This window comes from Pseudophryne corroboree, chromosome 4 (assembly GCF_028390025.1).
Source record: "Pseudophryne corroboree isolate aPseCor3 chromosome 4, aPseCor3.hap2, whole genome shotgun sequence".
NCBI classification, from domain to species: Eukaryota; Metazoa; Chordata; class Amphibia; order Anura; family Myobatrachidae; genus Pseudophryne; species Pseudophryne corroboree.
In genome coordinates, this window is record NC_086447.1 from 486,174,004 (window position 1) to 486,198,918 (window position 24,915).

General features: G+C 43.7%; 1 long non-coding RNA gene across 3 annotated transcripts in view; it reads right to left on the minus strand.

Moving 5' to 3' along the window:
• Positions 1 to 24,915, minus strand: part of LOC134909811 (uncharacterized) — a 317,263-nt gene that overhangs the window by 61,841 nt on the left and 230,507 nt on the right. The window contains exon 3 of one of the 3 annotated variants that reach the window (XR_010176035.1): positions 2,190 to 2,253. The exons of the other annotated variants lie outside the window; for them this stretch is intronic. This is a non-coding gene — a long non-coding RNA (uncharacterized LOC134909811). The remainder of the gene's footprint in view (positions 1 to 2,189; positions 2,254 to 24,915) is intronic. 3 annotated transcript variants of the gene reach the window in all.

Sequence of the window (24,915 nt, forward strand, 5' to 3'; positions counted from 1 at the left end):
GACATCCCCGATGGTATTCTCTCTAGAATACCAGTGTACCCCACTGCAGAAAAGGAGATTTATGGTAGACTTACCATTGTTAAATATCTTTCTGCGAGGTACACTGGATTCCACAGGGCGCCCACCCTGACGCACTTAGCGTCTTTTGGTTTGTATGGCATTAGCCGCTAGTCCCTTCTCCTGTCGTGAGAATGTGGTTCTATTTGACTAACATCTACAGTCTCTCTTACCTGCTACTGCATTTGACTGGTTAACAAAACAGAGCTCCAGTGCCTGGAGGCGGGGCTATAGAGGAGGTGGGCAATGCCTTCTGGGAACAGTCAAAGCTTTAGCCTGTTGGTGCCTCGGATCAAGATCCAACTCTACACCCCCGATGTTATTCCCTGTGGAATCCAGTGTACTTCACAGAAAGAGATTTAACAATGGTAAGTCTACCATAAATCTCCTTTTTTTGTCATCACAGTTAAGAAGCTTCTGGGGAAATCCTTCAATTTAAGGAATCTGCTTCTCACAGACACAATGGATTTTACATCCCTTAATTGAGAGCCAGCCACAAGGATAAACTCCACATCCCGACCACAACCAGAAGAACTTCTAACTTTGTTTACAAGAAGGCATTGATATCATATATACAAATACATTATATTAAAACAATTTTGTAAACTCATGTGCAGGATGGGTAAAGGTTAAACCCCTTAAGCGCTCTGGACAAATTAGACTTTTCCTTTTATTCTTAGCACTCACAAGATTTAAACATCTAAAATAATATTCATTGTTCTTTTTCTGCTGAAGTAATGAGTATGTGTTGCAATCAGGGGCTACGGGCTAGGGGGGTATTTAGTATCAGACGCTAGTGAGATGTGATCGCATCTTCCCATCTGCCCCCGCAGTGCACATGCGCAGGACATGCACTGCCCATGCTTGGGCCAGAGAGATGCGTTCTCACCTATGCGAATGCCTCTGCCTGATTGACAGGCAGAGGTGTTTATGGGGCGGTACAGGGTAGCGACATGGCGTTGCGGGGGCAATGATGTGGAATTGGGTAGGCGTGTTGACAAAAATGGGGGTGGGTTTGGGGCACCCACGTGGCGTTACAGGCAGCTGCTGTGACCTGGAATATGGCCGCCCTGCGCCTTCCTTCGCAGGCTGGCTTTTGGAGGCAGGGGGGCTTGGAGGCAGGGGGCGCATCCACACAAATCAGTGATGTGAGCACAATTGCATTGCGATTGCATCGCTGCTGTGTTTTTGCATGCTTGACGGCCTTGTCCTGTGCTGTGCGCAGAGCCGGCGACAGGGGAGGTCAAAGGGGACACCTGTACCGGGCCCCAAGGATCAGAGGGGCCCCAAGTCTTATTCAAATAAGGCAGTGAGCTGCAGCCTCAGAGTGAGAGGAACCTCTCACACAAAGTGACTGTGCCTCACGGGTGCGCACTCGCCCTTCCAGGTCCAGCTCTGTTGCAGGCAGTTATGGGACATGGCAGCAGCTCTGCTGGCCAGGATTGCCATGCCCTGCGCTGGACTCTTCTGGTGGGGTGTGATGGTCGCATGGTGCCTGCTGTGCAGTGTTTGGGTCTAAATGCTGGGGAGTGCTGCAGTCTCTCCAGGGTAAGAATGGGTTGGTGAGGGAGGGGATACAGAGCGTTGGGATGGGGTGGGGGAGCTGGGAATGCAGCATGGAGTCATTGGGGAGAGACAGATTGTGGGGTGTGTGGGAAGAAGGAGAAATATACACTACATATTTATATATTCGTATAAATATATATATTAACAATTTTATATATAGAACAGCAATTCTGTTGTGCTTATATATATATATATATATATATATACAATGGAGCAGCCCGGCACTCCCTGAGTGCGTCCAATAACCGGCCTAGGTGCCCTCCGTGGTTTAGTAGTAATACGTAGGAAGAAATCGGCGGCACTCCAGGACTTTCAAGTAGAAAAATTGTGTATTTAAAACATCACAAAATACAACATGTGACCGACGTTTCGGTCACATGTTGTATTTTGTGATGTTTTAAATACACAATTTTTCTACTTGAAAGTCCTGGAGTGCCGCCGATTTCTTCCTACGTGTATATATATATATATATATACATATATATATATATATATATATATATATATATATATATAGTGGGGCAAAAAAGTATTTGGACTGCCACCGATTGTGCAAGTTGACTCACTTAAAAAGATGAGAGAGGTCTGTAATTTCCATCATAGGTACACTTCAACTGTGAGAGACAGAATCTGAAAAAAAAAAAAAAAAAAAGGAAATCACATTGTATGAATTTACTTGTGTATTCTTGTGGAAAATAAATATTTGGACACCTACCAAGCAGCAAGATTTCTGGCTCTCACAGACCTGTTACTTCTTCTTTAAGCTCTTCTATCCTCCACTCTTTACCTGTATTAATGGCACCTGTTTGAACTGGTTATCTGTATAAAACACCCCTGTACATACCCTCAAACAGTCAGACTGCTACCTCTCCACCATGGCCTAGACCAGAGAGCTGTCTAAGGACACCAGGGACAAAATTGTAGAGCTGCACAAGGCTGGGATGAGCTACTCGGGGCTCCATGCAAGATCTCACCTCGTGGGGTATCAATGATCTTGAGAACGGTGAGGAATCAGCCCAGAACTACACGGGGGGGCTTGGTTAATGACCTCAAGAGAGCTGGGACCACAGTCACAAAGGTTACCATTAGTAACACACTACGTCGTCATGAATTGAAATCCTGCAGCGCCCGAAAGGTCCCCCTGCTTAAGTCAGCACATATCCAGGCCCGTCGAAAGTTTGCCAGTGACTATCTGGATGATCCAGAGGAGGATTGGGAGAATGGTTAGTGGTCAGATGAGAGCAAAATCAAACTTTTTGGTATAAACTCCGCTCGCCATGTTTGGAGGGAGAAGAATGATGAATGGCATCCCAAGAACACTATACCCACTGTGAAGCATGGGGGCGGAAACATCATGCTTTGGGGCTGCTTTTCTGCAAAGGTGACAGGACGACTGATCCGTATTAAGGAGAGGATGAATGGGGCCATGTATCGTGAGATTTTGTGCAAAAACCTCCTTCCCTCAGTAAGAGCATTAAAGATGGAACGTGGCTGGGTCTTCCAGCATGACAATATCCCCAAACACACCACCCGGGCAACTAAGGAGTGGCTCTGTAAGAAGCATATCAAGCTCCTGGAGTGGCCTAGCCAGTCTCCAGACCTCAACCCAATAGAAAATCTGTGGAGGGAGTTGAAAGTCCGTGTTGCCCGATGACAGCCCCAAAACATGACAGATCTAGAGAAGATCTGCATGGAAGAGTGGGCCAAAATACCTGCTACAGTGTCTGCAAACCTGGTCGTAGAGATGAGCGCCTGAAATTTTTCGGGTTTTGTGTTTTGGTTTTGGGTTCGGTTCCGCGGCCGTGTTTTGGGTTCGAACGCGTTTTGGCAAAACCTCACCGAATTTTTTTTGTCGGATTCGGGTGTGTTTTGGATTCGGGTGTTTTTTTCAAAAAACACTAAAAAACAGCTTAAATCATAGAATTTGGGGGTCATTTTGATCCCAAAGTATTATTAACCTCAAAAACCATAATTTACACTCATTTTCAGTCTATTCTGAATACCTCACACCTCACAATATTATTTTTAGTCCTAAAATTTGCACCGAGGTCGCTGTGTGAGTAAGATAAGCGACCCTAGTGGCCGACACAAACACCGGGCCCATCTAGGAGTGGCACTGCAGTGTCACGCAGGATGTCCCTTCCAAAAAACCCTCCCCAAACAGCACATGACGCAAAGAAAAAAAGAGGCTTTTTACTGATATTTGGTGTTTTGGATTTGACATGCTCTGTACTATGACATTGGGCATCGGCCTTGGCAGACGACGTTGCTGGCATTTCATCGTCTCGGCCATGACTAGTGGCAGCAGCTTCAGCACGAGGTGGAAGTGGATCTTGATCTTTCCCTAATTTTGGAACCTCAACTTTTTTGTTCTCCATATTTTATAGGCAGAACTAAAAGGCACCTCAGGTAAACAATGGAGATGGATGGATTGGATACTAGTATACAATTATGGACGGACTGCCACGGTTAGGTGGTATAAAAAAACCACGGTTAGGTGGTATATAATACAATTATGGATGGACGGACTGCCTGCCGAGTGCCGACACAGAGGTAGCCACAGCCGTGAACTACCGCACTGTACACTGGTTGATAAAGAGATAGTAGTATACTCGTAACAACTAGTATGACGACGGTATAAAGAATGAAAAAAAAACCACGGTTAGGTGGTATATATTATAATACAATTATGGTTGGACGGACTGCCTGCCGAGTGCCGACACAGAGGTAGCCACAGCCGTGAACTACCGCACTGTACACTGGTTGATAAAGAGATAGTAGTATACTCGTAACAACTAGTATGACGACGGTATAAAGAATGAAAAAAAAACCACGGTTAGGTGGTATATATTATAATACAATTATGGATGGACGGACTGCCTGCCGAGTGCCGACACAGAGGTAGCCACAGCCGTGAACTACCGCACTGTACTGTGTCTGCTGCTAATATAGACTGGTTGATAAAGAGATAGTATACAATACTACTAATATACTGGTGGTCAGGCACTGGTCACCACTAGTCACACTGGCAGTGGCACTCCTGCAGCAAAAGTGTGCACTGTTTAATTTTAATATAATATTATTTATCATGTACTCCTGGCTCCTGCTATAACAACCTGCAGTGCTCCCCAGTCTCCCCCACAATTATAAGCTTTATATACAATACATTGATGTGCAGCACACTGGGCTGAGCAGTGCACACAGACTGAGTCACTGTGTGACTGTGTATCGTTTTTTTCAGGCAGAGAACGGATATATTAAATAAAACAAACAACTGCACTGTCTCTGGTGGTCACTGGTCACTGTGGTCGTCAGTCACTAAACTCTGTCTGCACTCTCTTCTAATCTACAGTATCACAGCAATCTCTCTCTCTCTCTCTCTTCTAAATCTAATCTAAATGGAGAGGACGCCAGCCACGTCCTCTCCCTATGAATCTCAATGCACGTGTGAAAATGGCGGCGACGCGCGGCTCCTTATATAGAATCCGAGTCTCGCGAGAATCCGACAGCGTCATGATGACGTTCGGGCGCGCTCGGGTTAACCGAGCAAGGCGGGAAGATCCGAGTCGCTCGGACCCGTGAAAAAAAAAGTGAAGTTCGTGCGGGTTCGGATTCAAAGAAACCGAACCCGCTCATCTCTATGGTCAAGAACTACAGGAAACATTGGACCTCTGTAATTGCCAACCGAGGTTATATTACAAAGTATTGAGTTAAACTTTTTGATTGTATAAATATTTATTTTCCGCAAGAATATACAAATAAATTGTTTAAAAATCATACAATGTGATTTCCTAGTTTTTTTTCTTCAGATTCTGTCTCTCACAGTTGAAGTGTACCTATGATAGAAATTACAGACCTCTCTCATCTTTTTAAGTGGGTCAACTTGCACAGTCGGTGGCTGTCCAAATACTTTTTTGCCCCACTGTATATATACACTGCTCAAAAAATAAAGGGAACACTAAAATAACACATCCTAGATCTTAATGAATGAAATATTCTTATTAAATACTTTGTTCTTTACATAGTTGAATGTGCTGACAACAAAATCACACAAAAATTATCAATGGAAATCAAATTTATTAACCCATGGAGGTCTGGATTTGGAGTCACACTCAAAATGAAAGTGGAAAAACACACTACAGGCTGATCCAACTTTGATGTAATGTCCTTAAAACAAGTCAAAATGAGGCTCAGTAGTGTGTGTGGCCTCCACGTGCCTGTATGACCTCCATACAATGCCTGGGCATGCTCCTGATGAGGTGGCGGATGGTCTCCTGAGGGATCTCCTCCCAGACCTGGACTAAAGCATCCGCCAAGTCCTGGACGGTGGATGGAGCGAGACATGATGTCCCAGATGTGCTCAATTGGATTCAGGTCTGGGGAACGGGCAGGCCAGTCCATAGCATCAATGTCTTCGTCTTGCAGGAACTGCTGACACACTCAAGCCACATGAGGTCTAACATTGTCTTGCATTAGGTGGAACCCAGGGCCAACCGCACCAGCATATGGTCTTACAAGGGGTTTGAGGATCTCATCTCGGTACCTAATGGCAGTCAGGCTACCTCTGGCAAGCACATGGAGGGCTGTGCGGCCCCCCAAAGAAATGCCACCCCACACCATTACTGGCCCACTGCCAAACCGGTCATGCTGGAGGATGTTGCAGGCAGCAGAACATTCTCCTTGGCGTCTCCAGACTCTGTCACGTCTGTCACATGTGCTCAGTGATCTGTGAAGAGCACAGGGTGCCAGTGGCGAATTTGCCAATCTTGGTGTTCTCTGGCAAATGCCAAACGTCCTGCACGGTGTTGGGCTGTAAGCACAACCCCCACCTGTGGACGTCGGGCCCTCATACCACCCTCATGGAGTCTGTTTCTGATTGTTTGAGTAGACACATGCACATTTGTGGCTTGCTGGAGGTCATTTTGCAGGGCTCTGGCAGTGCTCCTCCTGTTCCTCCTTGCACAAAGGCGGAGGTAGCGGTCCTGCTGCTGGGTTGTTGCCCTCCTACGGCCTCCTCCACGTCTCCTTATGTACTGGCCTGTCTAGTGGTAGCGCCTCCATGCTCTGGACACTATGCTGACAGACACAACAAACCTTCTTGCCACAGCTCGCACTGATGTGCCATCCTGGATGAGCTACACTACCTGAGCCACTTGTGTGGGTTGTAGACTCCGTCTCATGCTACCACTAGAGTGAAAGCACCGCCAGCTTTCAAAAGTGACCAAAACATCAGCCAGAAAGCATAGGAGCTGAGAAGTGGTCTGTGGTCACCACCTGCAGAACAACTCCTTTATTGGTGGTGTCTTGCTAATTGCCTATAATTTCCACCTGTTGTCTATTCCATTTGCACAACAGCATGTGAAATTGATTGTCAATCAGTGTTGCTTCCTAAGTGGACAGTTTGATTTCACAGAAGTGTAATTGACTTGGAGTTACATTGTGTTGTTTAAGTGTACACATTGAGAAAATAGGTTGGCACTTCCAAAGGACTGTTTTCTTGCTCCGGTGCCCTCTGTGGTGCTGATAACACTATTAAAGAAAAATACAGCGGCACTCTGAGTCTTTGTGAAGAATCGGATGTATTGAAGAAACATCAAACAGCCACCAACGTTTCGGGGACCCACACGCCCCTTTGTCAGGATGATTAGATGTGTGTGTAAAGAAAGCCACTCACCTATGTAGTAACGGAGCCTGCCACCCATGTGTGAAACCACCTGGAAAGTACGAGAGATGCGGCACCAGGCTGGTGCAGGAGGATGACGTCAGCATTGCAGGGGAATCAGAAATTGAGACAACTTTCTGATACAGACACCTACCTACCTATCTCTCAAAAAAGAGCTGGATGCCCTGCTGCTAGAAGCAAAATCTAGTGGGAATATTTCAGATAATCTTCAGCGAGCCTTAACACAGGAACATCCTGTTGTCCCAATACTGTTTTCAGTGCCTAAAATTCACAAAAGTATGTCAAATCCTCTGGGCAAGCCTATTATATCGGCACGTAATTCTTTGTATCAACCTGTTGCCCAGTTCCTAGACAGCACCCTTCAACCTCTGGTCCTCAAACAGAGCTCCTTTATTAAGGACACAACCAGCTTCCTAACCTTACTGCAGAACTTTGGATCCGTTGCACCTGGTACCATCATCTGTACCATGGACGTGTGCAGTTTGTACACGTGCATCCCTCATAATGAAGGATTGGCGGCTGTAAGATCTTTTCTCAATAAAGAAGCCATGAAGGACCTGGACTTGGATCTATTCGTAAAACTGTTAGAATTGACGCTCATCTGCAATTACTTCCTGTTTGATGGCAAATTTAATCTACAGTGCACCGGATGTGCAATAGGGAGCAACGTGGCCCCCTCATTCGCTAACATCTACATGTTCCATCAAGAACAACAGATGTTCTCACAGGATCTCACCACCAAGTGCCACATAGCGTTGTATGCGTGCTATATCGATGATCTTTTCCTCCTATGGATTGGGAGTGAAGACAGGCTAATTCAGCTATGCAATTCAATCAATCAGAGAGCGTCACCAATCAGAATTACTTTTCAACATTCTACTCAATCATTACACTATCTGGACGTTTTAGTCTCATTGGTGGAAGGCAAATTGACTACGGAGGTATATTCAAAACCTACAGACAAAAACACGTTGTTGAGAGCGAATAGCCATAATCCCAGATCCCTGATATCCAGTTTACCGAAATCTCAGATGATCCGGGTAGCCAGGATCAACAGCGAACCTTCTAAACTGCAGGATGAATTGGACAAAGTAGTCACCAAATTTGAGGCCAGAGGTTATGATCTAAAACTGCTGAAGAACCAGAGAGAACAAGTTGCCGCCATGGATTGTAGGTCACTATTACACTGAAAACAGAGGGCCCTAAATCAAGTGATCCCTTGGACCAGCACGTATAAAACTTCCTCAATAAACCTCACAAAATGGATCTTTTAAAAAATAAAGACATTATTACTGATTAGAATACACAGAGTTCTAGCAATGAGTAATTGTTGCATCTATAACACTTAACTGAAGCCTCTAAAAATAAAACAAGCAAGAGCATTATATAAACCACCCTGGAGGTTTATTGAGGAAGTTTCAGTGCTTACATCTTGTGATTGTTAAACCAGCTATACTTTTCTGGTATGTACATTTAAATACACCTCTGTTGTGATCTTCAATGACTGACACACCTTTTGTCAATTAATAAGTAAATTATGATTTTTTTTTAGATTTTTATTTGTACCAGAACCTGAATTAGAACAGTCTTGATTACAAGATTTGAATATTATATTCAGGTATGCATACAGCAAATTGTGTTATCCTTTATTTAAATTCAACCTTATAAACCTTTTGAATATTGGTTTATATCAGACTTTCCTTTCTGTCAGGTAGTTTGCCAAAAAACACCGCCACATGATTGCCAGCATTCCTAAGTTGAACTACAGCTAAAGCTCCCATAAGGAGCCTTACAAGAGATTAATTATATCTATCTCCAAGGTATGCCCTGTTGTAACACAGTAACATAGTATTTGAGGTTGAATAGAGGCAAATTGCCCATCGTGTTCAACCTGTTTTAAGTTGTGATGATTCTACATACTTGCTGAATAATGTTTTATGACTAGTTAGCTACTATAACTCGTTACCCCCGGATTAACCACATTGATATTTTAAGTATTATAATCTTGGATAGCTTTTTCATTCAGAAATGTATCCATTCCTTTTTTAAATCAAATTACAGAGTCCGCCATTACCACTTTCCCTGGCAGGGAATTCCACATCCTAATTGCCCTAACCCTTTCCTCCGTTGCGTTCAGAACTTTTCTCCTCCAGTCGCAGTGAGTGCCCATGTGTCCTAAACTGTGTTATTTTAATAAATAATTCCTCTGATAACTCTTTGTGATGTCCCTTTACATATTTGAAGATATTAATAATATCTCCTCTTAGGTGCCCCTTTTCTAGTGTATACATATTCAGCCTAGTAAGTCTTTCCTTATAGTCCAGTCCTTCTAGGCCTTTAATCAATTTAGTAGCTCGCCTTTAAACACTTTCGAGTTCACTGATGTCTTTCTTATACAATGGTGCCCAAAACTGAACACAATATTCCAGGTGCGGACGTACCAATGCCTTATACAGCGGCATGATTACATCCGAGTCCCTTGTCTCAATTCCCCTTTTTATGCACGCTAGCACCTTACTTGCCTTCTTTACTGCGTTTTGACATTGTGTATGGTTATTAAGCCTATTATCAATGAATACCCCCAAATCTTTTTCCAACTCTGTTTCCCCTAGGCGTTCCCCATTTAATATATAGGATGCAAGTTCGTTTTTAGTCCCAAAATGCATAACCTTGCATTTGTCTGTATTGAACCTCATTTTCCATTTAGACGCCCAGAGTTCAAGTTTAGATTGATCATTCTGCAAGGACTCCACATCCAATTCTGAATTAATTACCTTACACAGTTTAGTATCATCTGCAAAGATTGACACTGTGCTTTCCAGGCCTATATAAATATGTTGAACAGTAGTGGTCCGAGTACGGACCCTTGTGGTATTCCGCTGACTACTGGGGACCAGGTTGAGGACTTCCCGTTGACCACTACTCGCTGTACCCTGCTATCCAACCAGCTGCTTATCCATGTGCAAATGTTTTTTCCTAGGCCAAGCTCCTTTAATTTGATCATCAGTCTCCTATGAGGAACTGTATTGAAGGCTTTTGCAAAATCTAGGAAGACCACATCCACTGCTTTTCCTTGATCAAGATTATTGCTCACTTCCTCGTAGAAACTAATTAAGTTAGTCTGACATGACCTGTCCCTCACAAACCCATTCTGGTTCTTGCTAATAATCCTAGCGGACTGTAGATACTCCTGTATGCCGTCCCTTAGAATTCCGTCCATTATTTTCCCCACTATAGATGTTAAACTAACTGGTCTGTAGTTTCCCGGAAGATTTTTGGATCCCTTTTTAAATAATGGCACTACCTCAGCTATATGCCAATCCTTCGGTATCATGCCTGATCTAATTGAACTATTGAGAATCAAGTATAGGGGTCTTGCTAGTTGTGAACTAAGCTCCATAAGAACCCTCGGGTGAAGTCCATCAGGACCAGGTGATTTATTAATCTTAATTTTGCTTAGTCTCTCCCGGACTACTTCTTCGCTTAAACAAGTATCTAACCATGAATCATTACTGTCACAATTGTTATGCTCTACTCCCACCATCAGTTCTTCACTGGTGAATACTGATGAAAAGAATTTGTTCAGTATTTCCGCTTTTATTTTGTCATCATTTATCAATTCTCCTAATTCATCTTTTAATGGACCTATATTCTTCTTTTTTAACCTTTTACCGTTTATGTATTTAAAAAACTTTTTAGGATTGGTTTTACTCTCTATAGCGATTTGCTTTTAATTTTCCATTTTAGCTGCTCTTATTGCTTTTTTGCATTTCTTATTACACTCCTTGTAATACTTGAAAGACTCCTTCTTTCCATTAGATTTAAATGCTTTGAAAGCCCACTTTTTTATCCTTTTCTGCCTTAACCTTCTTGTTAAGCCACATTGGTTTGAGTTTAATACTCCTGCGTTTACTGCCCATGGGAATAAAGTTATGAATATTGCTATCCAGCAACCCTTTTAAAACATCCCACATTTCCGAAGTGTTCTTATTATTAAACAGAACCTCCCACTCTATGTCGTTAAGTGCACATCTAAGCATACTGAAATTAGCCTTCCTAAAGTTAAAAGTTTTGGTGGAACCCCTGTAGCTATGTTTCCTGAAACTGATGTCGAATGTGATCATATAGTGATCACTGTTACCCAAAGTCTCCCCAACTTTAGTGTTTGATATAATGTGCACATTATTAGTTTTTACTAGATCCAGGGTAGTTTTACCCCTAGTTGGGTCCTCGACTAATTGAGACAAGTAGTGATCCCTAAACATATTTAAGTACCTGCTGCCCCTCGCTTTAGCACATGAATCGTTACTCCAGTTTATATCTGGGTAATTAAAATCCCCAATCACAAGGATGTCCCCCAATCCCGCAGGCGTTTTGATTTGCTGCAATAGTTGTTCTTCCTCATATATGCTAATATCCAGCTGTTTGTAGCACGTGCCTATGACTAGTTTTTTTGCATCAATTCCCCCACTTGAGATTTCAACCCATAGTGACTCCACATTATTGCCAGTCTCCTCATAGATAACCTCCTTTAGGTATGGTTTAAGTGATGGTTTAACATAAAGACATACACCTCTTCCTCTTTTGTTATCCCTGTCCCTCCTGAAAAGAGAATACCCCTCCAAATTAGCAACCCAGTCGTGAGAGTTGTCCCACCATGTTTCCGTAATACCTATAATGTCATACTCAGCCTTTGATGCTAACAATTCCAATTCCCCAATTTTACCTGCTAGACTTCTTGCGTTTGCAAGCATACATTTTAGTTTATCGGATCCTTTATTTGTTTGTTTTCCTAAAGATTTCCCATCCTGATTAACTAGTGCATCCGTAGAGTTACTGATACAGACTGTCCTTCTCGCTCCCTCTCTAACCCCACCGTACTTAGTATTGCCCACCTTACTTTTCTCTTTGGTCAACCCAATGTTCCCGTCTAAATTCACCGCCCTGACATAAGTATTTTCCCTTAAGTCCCGTACAACATTTTCTATAGGCTGTAATGATGACACATAATTGTTATTTAATGCTTTAGCAATACCTTTCTTAACACCCTTATTAGAACCCATGTAAATACCCTTACTGGCTGCACTTTCCCTCCCCCCTTCTCCACCCCTGTTTTCTCACTACCACCTTCCCTACTATACTCGCTGCATGACCCATAGTTTCTAGCTAAACCCTCCCCCCAGGCACCTAGTTTAAAAGCTCCTCCAACCTACTAACCATCCTACCCCCAGCACCTCAGCCCCTTCCTTATTCAGGTGCAATCCGTCACGAGAAAAAAGATGGCGCCTGACTGAGAAGTCCACCCAGTGTTCCAAGAACACAAACCCCTCTTTCCTACACCAGTCTCTGAGCCACACATTTACCTCCCTAATCTCCCTCTGTCTCGCTGGGCTAGCGCGTGGCACTGGTAATATTTCGGAGAAAATTACCTTAGATGTCCTTTTTTTAGTTTCTGGCCTAAGTCCCTATAATCTTTTTTAAGGACATCCCACCTACCACTAAGTTTGTGGTTGGTGCCAACGTGCACAAAGACCGCCGGGTCTTTCCTAGCCCCTCCCAACAATCTATCTACCCAGTCCGCGATGTGTCGTACCCCGAGCACCCGGGAGGCAACAGACCGTACGGCGATCACGGTCCCGGTAGCAGATTGCCCTATCTGCCTTCCTAATGAGAGTCCCCTACCACTACCATCTGCCTGGGCGCCTCTCTAGCTTTCATCCCATCTGAGCCAGAGGGACCACTCCCCCGGTTGCTAGAGGGAGCAGTCTCCTCCAGCTCCGCCATTTCGTTGCTATCATCCACTGAATCTTCGTCCAATCGGGCAAATTTGTTCGGGTTTGATAGATCCGAGATTTCGTGCCTCCCCCTCTTTTTCTTCCTTCTAACAGTGCCCCAACTGCCTACCTGATTTTCCTCATCTACTAGTGACCCCTGCTCAGAGCCACCCCTAGGCACAGGCAAACTAGGCAAATGCCTAGGGCTTTTGGTATGCCTAAAATGATATGCGGCATGCCTATATTCTGTGTGTAGCATTTCGTATGCAGATACAGCCACAGTTGCACACAGTATATAGGCATGCTGCATATCATTTTAATCAGCAGAAGCTGCTTGTGCATCCTAGCCACATAGCAATGCCAATAAGATGCATTTTCATTAAAAAAGGCACCCGACATTAGCAGAGCTGCCAGCTGACTCATGCCAGGCATCTCCTGCTGCATGGCGCATTAAGGTAAGATGTATAAGGACACATCTGTATCCAAGGAGAGGCAGAGGTCACAGTGTTAGTGGCTGTGTGAGTGTTGTATGCGGGTGGGTTGGTTGTGCAATAATGTCTGGCATATGTGTAAGGGACATTGGGGGTCATTCCGAGTTGTTAGCTCGTTGCCGATTTTCGTTATACTGCGATTAGTCGCTTACTGCGCAAGCGCAAGGTTCGCAGAGCGCATGTGCTTAGTTATTTTACACAAAAGTTAGATATTTTACTCACGACGTAACTAAGTTTTTTCATCGTTCTGCTGATCGGTGAGTGATTGACAGGAAGTGGGTGTTTCTGGGCGGAAACTGACCGTTTTCTGGGAGTGTGCGGAAAAACGCAGGCGTTTCAGGGAAAAACGCGGGAGTGGCTGGAGAAACGGGGGAGTGTCTGGCCGAACGCTGGGTGTGTTTGTGACGTCAAACCAGGAACGAAACTGACTGAACTGATCGCAATGTAGGAGTAAGTCTCAAGCTACTCAGAAACTGCTAAGAATTTTCTATTCGCAATTCTGCTAATCTTTCGTTAGCAATTCTGCTAAGCTAAGATACACTCCCAGAGGGCGGCGGCTTAGCGTGTGCAATGCTGCTAAAAGCAGCTAGCGAGCGAACAACTCGGAATGAGGGCCATTATGTGTATAATGGCATTAATAAAGGTTGGCATAATGTGTAAGGCGCATTATGTTTATAAGGACATTAATAATGTGTGTCATATGTGTTAGAGGCTTTACTGTGTGGTATTATGTGTATAAAGGCATTACTAATGTGTGGCATTATGTGTATAAGGTGCTCTACTGTGTGGTGTTACATATAGAAAGGGCACTATTTTGTGGTGTAATGTGAATAAAGAGCAAGATGGTGTGGTGTAATATGAATAAGGGGCACTACTGTGAGGAGTAACGTATATAAGGTAAATTGGTACTACTGTGTGATGTAACGTGAATAAGGGACACTATCGCATGATATAATGTGAATAAAGTTGCAGTACTGTGTGGCATAATTTGAATTGGGGGTACTATTGTGTGGCCATGCCACTTGCCAGCAAAAACACGTCCCTTTTTGGGCTGTGCGTCGAATGTGCGCACTGTTCCTTTTTAAAATATAGGGTATAGGAACACCAAAATAAGGACTGCTATGGGTACGGGGTGATGGTACTGGGAAAAGGGTGCAGGGACAGAGGCAGAACTAGTGGTGGTGCTAGGGGCACCAGCCAAAATCTTGCCTAGGGCATCATATTGGTTAGGGCCGGCTCTGCCCCTGCTGCAACTCCTCCACCGTTCTATCTAAACTTCGCTCGAGATTGTGAATATCCCTCAGTCGCGTAACGGTTGTTTTTAACAAGAACCATTTAATATCAGTTTTTCATCCATAAACACATTTAATAATGTGTTTCTCATCCACTTATACATTTTCAGGTTGTGATCCTTTATATACAAACCTATCAATGGCAAATAAGCCTGCTTTTTATATTTGGAGATTCAAAATCTCTCATACCATATACATCTTCTGTTGGTCCTAAATTTAGGACATTAGTCCTTTTTCAAATTATAATTTTTCTATCTATTCCCAAACAAGCTACCCCTGATGAAGTCGTTAAGATGAAACGCGTTGGATCTGTCAGTCAAAAGCTGTCAAACCAGTCTGAAGATACTCCCTCTTGAGCTCACACCTTGCAAAAGGTGAGAGAGTATCTAGAGTCATCATTGTATACCAAACATTCTGGATGTAACTTACTGGCATTATTTTAGATCATTTTATGTAAACACTACAAGATGAACTATGTGTGACATCTTTTTGTTCAAATGTGTGTTATTAAACTAATTTTTTACTAATTGGCCTTGGGCCTCTTGTTTGGGGAGACTATTTGGTGAGGGGTGTCTGTTACAGGTCCCCAAATACAAGCATTCTCCAGTATACAATCCATACCTACGGGAATTTCATTGGAAGAACCATCGTTAATGCGCTTTACCTAGCGCGCCAGGGAAATTGTGTTTTATTATTTTTATATATATATATATATATATATATACACATACACATACCGCCGGCACTCAGACTGCCCCCAGGGCTGACTTGCTCCGGTGCCCTCCACTAGGGTACGACCCCCAAATCCATAGAACAACAAATGAGGCGGCACTCGGAGACTTTGAAAGCAAAAAGTGACTTTAGTGCATAAAGTGCTAGATCAAGCACTTTATGCACTAAAGTCACTTTCTGCTTTCAAAGTCTCCTAGTGCCGCCTCATTTGTTGTTCTATATATATATATGTATATATATATATATATATATATATATAAAATCTGAGGGGGCCCCCGGGGATATCACTGTTGCTGGCTCTGGCTGTGCGGCCCTAAGCATGTGATCGCAGCTAGTTGCAGTTTTGCTAAAATCGCAAAACTATAACAGAAGCTGAATTAGGGCCTAAAGCAGCATATGATGCCATTACAGAACACACCTAGGTGCTCAGGCACTACACTAGAGAATAATATCAAGAGCCAGGGAACTAAAAGTGCCCGATTTCCCACATCCTGACACCTCATTTTGAAGAGGGTCGTCTCCTTTTTCATACTGAGCAGCCACTTAGATGTGATTACTGTATCTAGTGATCATGTGTGATTGTCAGACAATAACTCCATAGATCAACACAAACACTACTGAAAATACCTATGTATCTTAAAATTGTAAACATTTTTATTCTCACTTAAAAACTACTTTTTTAAGGGACAATGACAGAGTTGACATCAATACCACAGCTCTGTTTCCTAGAATTTGATGTAATGTATATTACAATATGGTGGGCTGTATCACCCCTATGATAATAGTTAAAGCACAGATCTCTAGGTCAATTATTTAAGAGAAAAGGGAAGAAATAAGGTAGATATCATAGCCAAATAATAAATCATGATTTATCTACTGGTTTAGTTAATGGTTTTCCTGAATCCATATCACCTTAGACTACAGAAAGAATTAAGAAGTCCAGAGATGGAGAGGATGGCGTGGATCTCCCCTTCTTGACTTCGGTAATCTCAAAGGTGCCGTCATTTGATGCCTCTTCTTTTGAATAATGGGGCTCCATAGTTGTCATTGGTGATCCCATGTGATCTTCAGACAATATCACTCAGTGCTGTAACTAGACATTTTAGCGCTGTGTGCAAGAAACAGCATCGGCGCACCACCTATATACAAATAAGGGCCGGTGCTCCCTTTTACACATTATGGCAGGTAGAGTCCCCTTTTACATAGCACGGCAGGCAGAGTCCCCTCTTACACATTAGGCAGGTAGAGCTCCCTTTTACAAATTACGGCAGGCATAGCTCCCTTTTATACAATACGGCAGGCAGAGCTCACTTTTACACATTAGGCAGGTAGAGTCCCCATTTTACACATTATGGCAGGTAGAGCCCCCTTTTTACACATTAAGAAGGCAGAGTCACCCTTTTTTACACATTATGGCAGGCAGTCCTCCTTTTTTACACATTATGGCAGGCAGTACCCCTTTTTTTTTTTTACACATTATGGCAGGCAGTCCCCGCTTTTTTTTTTTACACATTATGGCAGGCAGTGCCTCTTTTATGGGAGGGAGAGAGAGAGAGATACTCACCCTCACCTGTGACCTTTAATCCAGCATCCACGGCAGGCTTAGTGGCAGAGGAGGCAGAGACCCGGGAGATGGCGGCTGCGGCAGCGCTCCTGAGTCCCCTCCAGAGGCATCAGGAGGCAGGCACCGGTGGGACTTGGAGACCTAAGATCGCGGCAGTGGGGGGTGAATGTGGCGCCCAGAGTCCCTTCAGAGGCGGCGGCTCAGGTGGCTGGCGCGAGACAGGTGGCAGCGTTGGACAGTGAGTACTGACAGTGGCTGGGGGAAGGGGCTGCTGCCGATGGTGCGCCTTCAGTGTGTGTGCGCTGTAGGCAAGGCGCCATCGGCACACACCTAATTACAGCCCTAATATCACTCTAAACTACTGAAAACATTAAGTAGACCAGAGATGGTGGAACAGTGTTGTAATGCTGAGATTTCTCCCATTCTGGCACTTGGAAGCTTTAAGGTTTCCTCATTTGAACGTGTATAAACCCCTTTTACAAAATGATGCACCCCCTTAACAGATACTGAGGGTGCTAAAACCATAAACAACAGAAAGTGTTGGGGTGGCAGTAGGAGCATATTAGCGCCTTAGGAAGCCCTGTACAGCGACCTGCTACACTTAGCAGCGGGGCCTCTTATGCTAGCAAACTTGTGTCCCCTCCACCGCGGTGCCATTTTCCTAGTGATATACGGAAAAATGATACTTGCGCACAAGTTATCTTTGCTATCACTGTGCGGCATCATCTTTCTGGAGATGTCACTGAGAACATAGCACTATGGAGAAAAGGATCCCTGCATGCAGGCACCAGGCATACTCTAGGTGCCGGGTGTGCAGTCTGGGGCCTCCCTGGACTCATGGTAAACACGCTTATGGTGGGGGACAGATTATAATGCCAGATCCCTCCCATCCAAGATACAACAAACCCAGGGTGCACTCATGTGATGCTAGATTTTGTCTCGTTTTAAACATGGTATACATAGAGGAGTGCACATATTATTCCTTTATGCATTTCACTCAAGGCAGTGTAAACTAGATAATTAAATAAGAAATAAAAAGTTAACATTTTCAAATGCAGATCTATATATATATATATATATATATATTATAAATGTGAAACCCCTTACTGACTGACTGACTGACTGACTGACTGACTGACTGACTGACTGATCAATAGTTCTCTTACTTCCTGATATGTTAGGAAGCTGAAATGTAACATAGGTATTCTTCAGGTGGGAAATAGGAAAATGATGTGATTATAATTTTAATAAACCTCCCCTATGGGGATGAAAAGAACTTTGACATAATGATATCATCACCAATGCGTGGCTTGCGTTGTGTGAACGATAACATCCAAACGGGCAACCGTATCAAAATTTGGATTGCACCTCCAGTGAGTAGAATTTAATAAACTACAAAAATGGTCCTGTCACTTTTTACCGTATCTGCTACGGTTGCTCCTCGGGATAAAGGGCCCCATCTACTAAAGCGATATGTCAGCCCCTCAAGTCGCATAAGATTTCCCTTTCCGGGCTGCAGGATCGCATGCGATACATCATATGCGGTCCTTTTGCATACGATGTATCATATGCATACCTCCCAACTTTTACCCTACCTGAAGAGGGACACACGCGCGGCGAAGCCACGCGTGCTCCCGAAAAGGGGGTGTGGCCTATGGAAAAGGGGGCGTGGCTTCGCGGAGGACCCGCGATCGCGAGCCACGCCCCGTTTTCGTCACTGAGGGGGCATGCCCAGCGCTCTGTGAGCCGCTGGCATGCCTCCTCTCCCTCTGTCTGCACTGAATAGACGCTGTGCGTATGCGCACAGCGTCTATTCACCGCTGCTCTGCTAAGCAGGGCAGCGAGAGACGGAGCCTCCCAACTGCCTCCCCCCACCGCGGGACACTGCGGCCCGCGGGTGGGACAGCGGGACAGTCCCCAAAAAACGGGACTGTCCCGCGAAAATCGGGACAGTTGGGAGGTATGCATATGCGATCCCAGCCATGACTGTGGAATCCGAGATATCTTTAGTGCAGCACTTCCGATCTAGTGGCTCCAATACAATGCTTACAGGACCGCGCATCTAATCGGAAGTGAAGCACATGCGATTTGCCCATTTTCATCCGATTTATCGTCTCAAAACGTCGGAACTGGATGAAATTGGGCATTATTGTACTAGTGTATAGGGCCCTTTACACCAAGAACCATGGATTAATATTAACTTACATTAAGACATCTCAAATTTACATCTCTACAGATTTACCAAATTATTAACTCATTTATACTTACAACCGTGAAAATCAGAAACTCCTGTGCGAAGAACGGGTAGAACAGCTAGTTTTATTATAAACACCTACATGTAGCATCTGATTGATGGAACTGATACCTAAGCATGAACTACAAATTATTTTCATGGCATTTAGAGAAAACAAAATACACATGTTTTAGTTTCATTTCAACTTCAATTTACCCTGCTTACCTACACACGTTTTTTAGTCCATTGTTAGTAGATCTTTGTTATGTCTCAAGCTAATAGTATATTCTGAAATTTCAAAGTCTTAAGGGGGGTACTCACGGAGCGATATTCTAAGCAATCTGACTAGATTGCTTAGAATATAAGCCTGATCGCTCCGTGTGTACCCCTTACAGCGATAGCGATGCGCGGCCCCGCACATCGCTATCGCTGCTGCTAGATTGGCCTGCCATGCAGGCCAGTCTAGCGGGTCGCTCACTTCACCAGCTGGGTGAAGTGAGCGCCCCCGTCTCCCCCCGCACGCTCAGCACAGATCGCGCTGTGCTGAGCGGTGGGAGAGATGTGTGCTGAGCGGTTCGCTCAGCACACATCTCTCCCACATTGGCCCGTCTATATGGGCCTTTATGAACAAAACAAGGTACTGCACACATGTACTGTGTGTGTGTGTGTGTGTGTGTGTGTGTGTGTGTGTGTGTGTGTGTGTGTGTGTGTGTGTGTGTGTTTTTGTACTTTTTTGTAAAACTTTTACCAGAAATTGTCTTAATAATCTGACATTATTGTGCAGTGAACTGTAAGGTTAATATGCAACTTTGGGCCAATAAACATTACTGATAATCCATAAAATCACAGTATTTCTGTAGTTAGTGACTCGGGATCCTAACACTTACTATTTTATTAATTATCTGCAAAGTGAAGTCATTTGTTTTATGATTGTGTTCATCAGAAGTCGTCTAGTGCCACCTAGTGTTTGAAATTGGTTTTCTAACGACAATAATATTAATTTACAGCATGTGATGAAATAAATATACTGTTATACAGTATGAATGATCCTTTTTGATTCCTCTACATAAAAAAGGAGCATATAGCTATAATCTGTACTTTAGTTGTACCTAGAAAACTGACTGATGTACAAAATTGAGCTTTTAGTTTTCTAATGGCACATATTTAGGAAATAATGCACATTTCATCATGAGGACAAACTGATTTAAAGTATGCTGCAGTTTTGCAGGCCACACATATATGTACAATTCAGCCTAATGTGTTTGAGTTGCACATATTTTAATATATGTAGAACTCAAAATACCCACGTTAAGCTGCAATTTTGTGACCACAGTTTTATGTGTAGCATAGGCAAACACAGGGGGTATTTTGGTTGCTCAAAAAAAAAAACCTTCTCTTGACAAGTGGCTCACATTATGAAAACAACAGCAATGATATATACAGTAATACTATTACTAGAGTTGCCGCCACATCATGCAGTGTAAGAAACAGAGCAGAGCTTCTGCACATGGCCAGTGGTAGCAGCTTCTTCTACCAAGTTTGCTGTTTGTGTGGATCTGATCCCTCAATCAGTGCACTGGACCAGAGAGCAGCGACCAGGAAGAAGAGACAGGATCCTTAACATGAGGCGGGAGAATGTGTGCATAGAAAGTGCAGTACTGGGTTTAATATGTTTGTGTATTTCTTATGGTATGTTTAACCTTTTCTTGACCACTTTGTTTGATTCAGCCTATACTATAGACCATCTATAGTGCTAAATATTAATAGTGTATTCCATATAGTAGACAGTGTATAAAAAGACCAATATTTACATTAATGTCCAGGGTCGTTATTGGGTTCTTGTACCGCTCCCCCAGAATCCCACACTTGCTCCAATGTTCACAGAGTGGGAGATTGTGGACTGCCATTTGGAAACCTCCCTCAAGAAATCCTGCATTTGCCACTGTGTAGGCATGCACCACAGCATATCATCCCATTGTCATAATGTGCTACCGACCCACCCAGGTCAGCATGATATTCAATTTCCTTGGATAATTGGGTCTGCAACAAAACTTTGCCTTTTTGACTGAGGGAAATCATGTTCTGTGCTGAATAGAACTGGGTCTATATCCTAACGCCTGAGTGGTGAGTTTAAGGATAACGTGTCAAAGAAAGATATTCGTTACTTAAGTGTGCTAAACTACAAGTCCCAGCAAACCCTGACAGACATTATTTACTTGGGCATTTTGGCGATTATAGATCTGCAGGTGCCAATATTCCCGTGGCTACTAGAGCATGCAGTATGGTCTAGCGGTGAAGGTTTCTTGTACATTTAGCTCCACATACTTAATAATAAACAAGCACACAAACATCACCTGGAATAAACAACCCTTGTACGGATCTTCATTGTGCCCCTAAATTCATTGATTTTGCAAAGGTATTCTGTAAATAATCCAATGGAATAAAAATAGCATTTAAGAAATGCACAACCATAACAATGAATTAAAAGAACACTCTCTGCCAGTAACAAAATCAGAGCTTTTCTGATTGGCTTTAGGACGAGAAAACCCGCTGTAGTTGGCAAGTCACATGTAGACAACTTGAGGTATATAAATTCTATTGTATCCATGAAGTTAATAGGTGCAATAAACTGAATTGATGCAATAGCCCATAAGAGGTTTAATTGTGTCTCCGAAGGCGTAGAAAGCTGCAAGTACAACTTCAATTTCATTTAAAATTCCAAGTTGGTTCTCTGCTAATGCACTCGAGATGAGGCCCAAATGAGAATTCTTTATCAACTGTTTATTCATACATTTGCTATTCATAAATGTTGACCACTTATTTTATATTCAGAACTCATAATTTGTTCAAACAAGATTTTTTAAAAAGTTAGTATTTTTAGCGTTATTAAAATAAAATGTAAAAAAAACCCTGTGGATCTGTGGATGCTGAATTGTTAGAAACTACTTATGTAATATACAGTACAGGTACAAAATAAAAAAATATGAAATGCTTATATCGATTTATAGATGTAAAATTGTTCGTTTGTATATATGTGCACAGGCTCGGACTGGCCCACAGGGGTACAGGGGAAACCACCGGTAGGCCCCACTGCCTGGGGGGCCCTCCTCCTCTAGGGATTAGGTTCTAGACTGTGCACTTGAGTTATATATTATACATGTGTTACCTTATAGTGCATAGGATTATGAAGTATTCCCTACAGTACATTGCTGTCATTAATCTGGCTCATTATCATGCATGCACTAGCATTAATTACTATATAAATTATCAAGGAGTCCAGACCGGGTACTCTTTAATGGTCAGCCAAACGTCTGTGGTGGCTGACCACACCTCTAATCATGGGCCCCTATCACTGCATACCCCCGGTGGGCCCTTCATGCTCCAGTCCGACACTATATGTGCAGGATAAACTCAACAACTACTGGACCTCTGGTTTTCACTGAAATGTTCCTTGAGATCCACTGAGTAACATAAGCTATGAAACATCTCGCTATCATGCTAATTGACTAATTAGCAAACAATATTTAAAAATATAGTGTGAGGACATCTGGTAGAATGTAAAATAAGCTATGAATCTTGCTAACACACCACACATACACATAATACACACACACACACACACACACACACACACACACACACACACACACACACACACACCACACACCACACATATAAACACACACTATTAATAAAATAGTTCATTTGTATGTATGTTCACAATAAACTCGAGAACTACTGAACCGGTTTTGATGGGGTTTCACTGAATTGTTCCTTGAGATCCTCTGAGTAACATAGGCTATGAATAAACTCGCCAGTGATGTGTGGTGGGGTGAGGCAGGTGAGGCAGACCCTCTCCTGTCATACTAATGTTTGCACCAGAGTTTTGACTATGTAAAGTATATGAAAACTACAAATAATATATTAGAAATATCTTCTTTGTATTATTCTAATCATTTTAATAGTCAAAACTCTGGAGTAAAAGTCTATGGCGCCTATCTTTTCTGCTCATCTGTGATCAAAACTGACCAAATTTCCTGGAGTTTATACTGCTGCACCTTTCTGTAATGCCCATATGTACCCTTTATCTCATATATTATGTGTAAATCTGCCTCAGGTACTAGCCAATGCCTCCTGAGCCATTTAGCTCACCGCACATCCCTGAATCTCGCTATTATTTTAACTGGCTATTTAGCTGAAAAAAATGATCATTGCATCCAACCATCTCTTTTGTTAAACTACAGAGCAGGTCATGTGGGGGTCAGAGCCACCCATGGGTAATGGATGGGGGCATATGCACACATGGGTAATGGGGCACATAATAATGCGGCAGGGGATGGGACTGTGTGTCTCCATGGCAATGCTTCAATCCAGAGGTAGGTGAGAGGATGTACCCTGCAATGATGCTACCAGAGCGGCCAGCCTGCACTGGCTTTCATGAAGTGGCTTGAAGGACACTGTGTAATAACGGGTGGCACTGGGGATCCCCCTTGCCCTGAGAGGGGAAGCGGGGCACATCTATGCCAGCTCAGTTGGAGCTGTACCAGCATCTCGCTGGGCAAATCCGCCTATACGTCACGCCCTCTTCAATCTGCTTCTGACCTACACATCTCCTCCTTTCTGGTAATTACTTTTCACTTCCACTTACAAAACTTTTTTTCTCGTGCTGCTTCCCACTTCTGGAACTCTCTACCATACCTTACCAAACGAGAGTCATTGCGTGTAACATTGGGCCTAATTCAGACCTGATTGCAGCAGCAATTTTTTCTCTAATGGGCAAAACCATGGGGGTCATTCCCAGTTGATTGTAGCTGTGCTAAATTTAGCACAGCTCCGATCAGGAACACAGACATGCGGTGCGATGCTCAGCACAGGGCTAGCCCTCCCCGCATGTCAGTCCCTGCCCCGTCGCTGAAGTACAAAAGCATTGCACAGTGGAGATGCTTTTGTACTTCAGGAGTAGCTCCCGGCCAGCGCAGCTTTTGCATTGGCCGGGAGCTACTCGTCACTGCCTGGCTCGCAGCGGCTGCGTGACGTCACTGCACGGTCCGGCCACACCTGCGTTGGTCAGACCGCGCCCATAAAATGGCGGCCACCCCCTCCCACCCAGCGACCGCCTCTGCCTGTCAATCAGTCAAAGGCGATCACTAGGCAACGACAGCCGTCGGCTGTCAGCCATGTGCCGGCGCACTGCGGCGCCGGTGCATGTGCAGTACTGACCTGATCGTCGCGCTGCGATAAACTGCAGCGAGCGATCAGGTCAGAATGACCCCCTATGTGCAGTGCAGGTGGGGCAGATGTAATATGTGCAGAAAGAGTTAGATTTGGGTGGGGGGGGGGGGGGGGGGGTGTAAAAATAAAGCAGCCAAATACTGGCTGCTTTATTTTTACACTGCAAATTAGATTGCAGATTGAACACACCACACCCAAATCTAACTCTCTCTGCACATGTTATATCTGCCCCACCTGCACTACACATGGGGGTAATTCCAAGTTGATCGCAGCAGGAATTTTGTTAGCAGT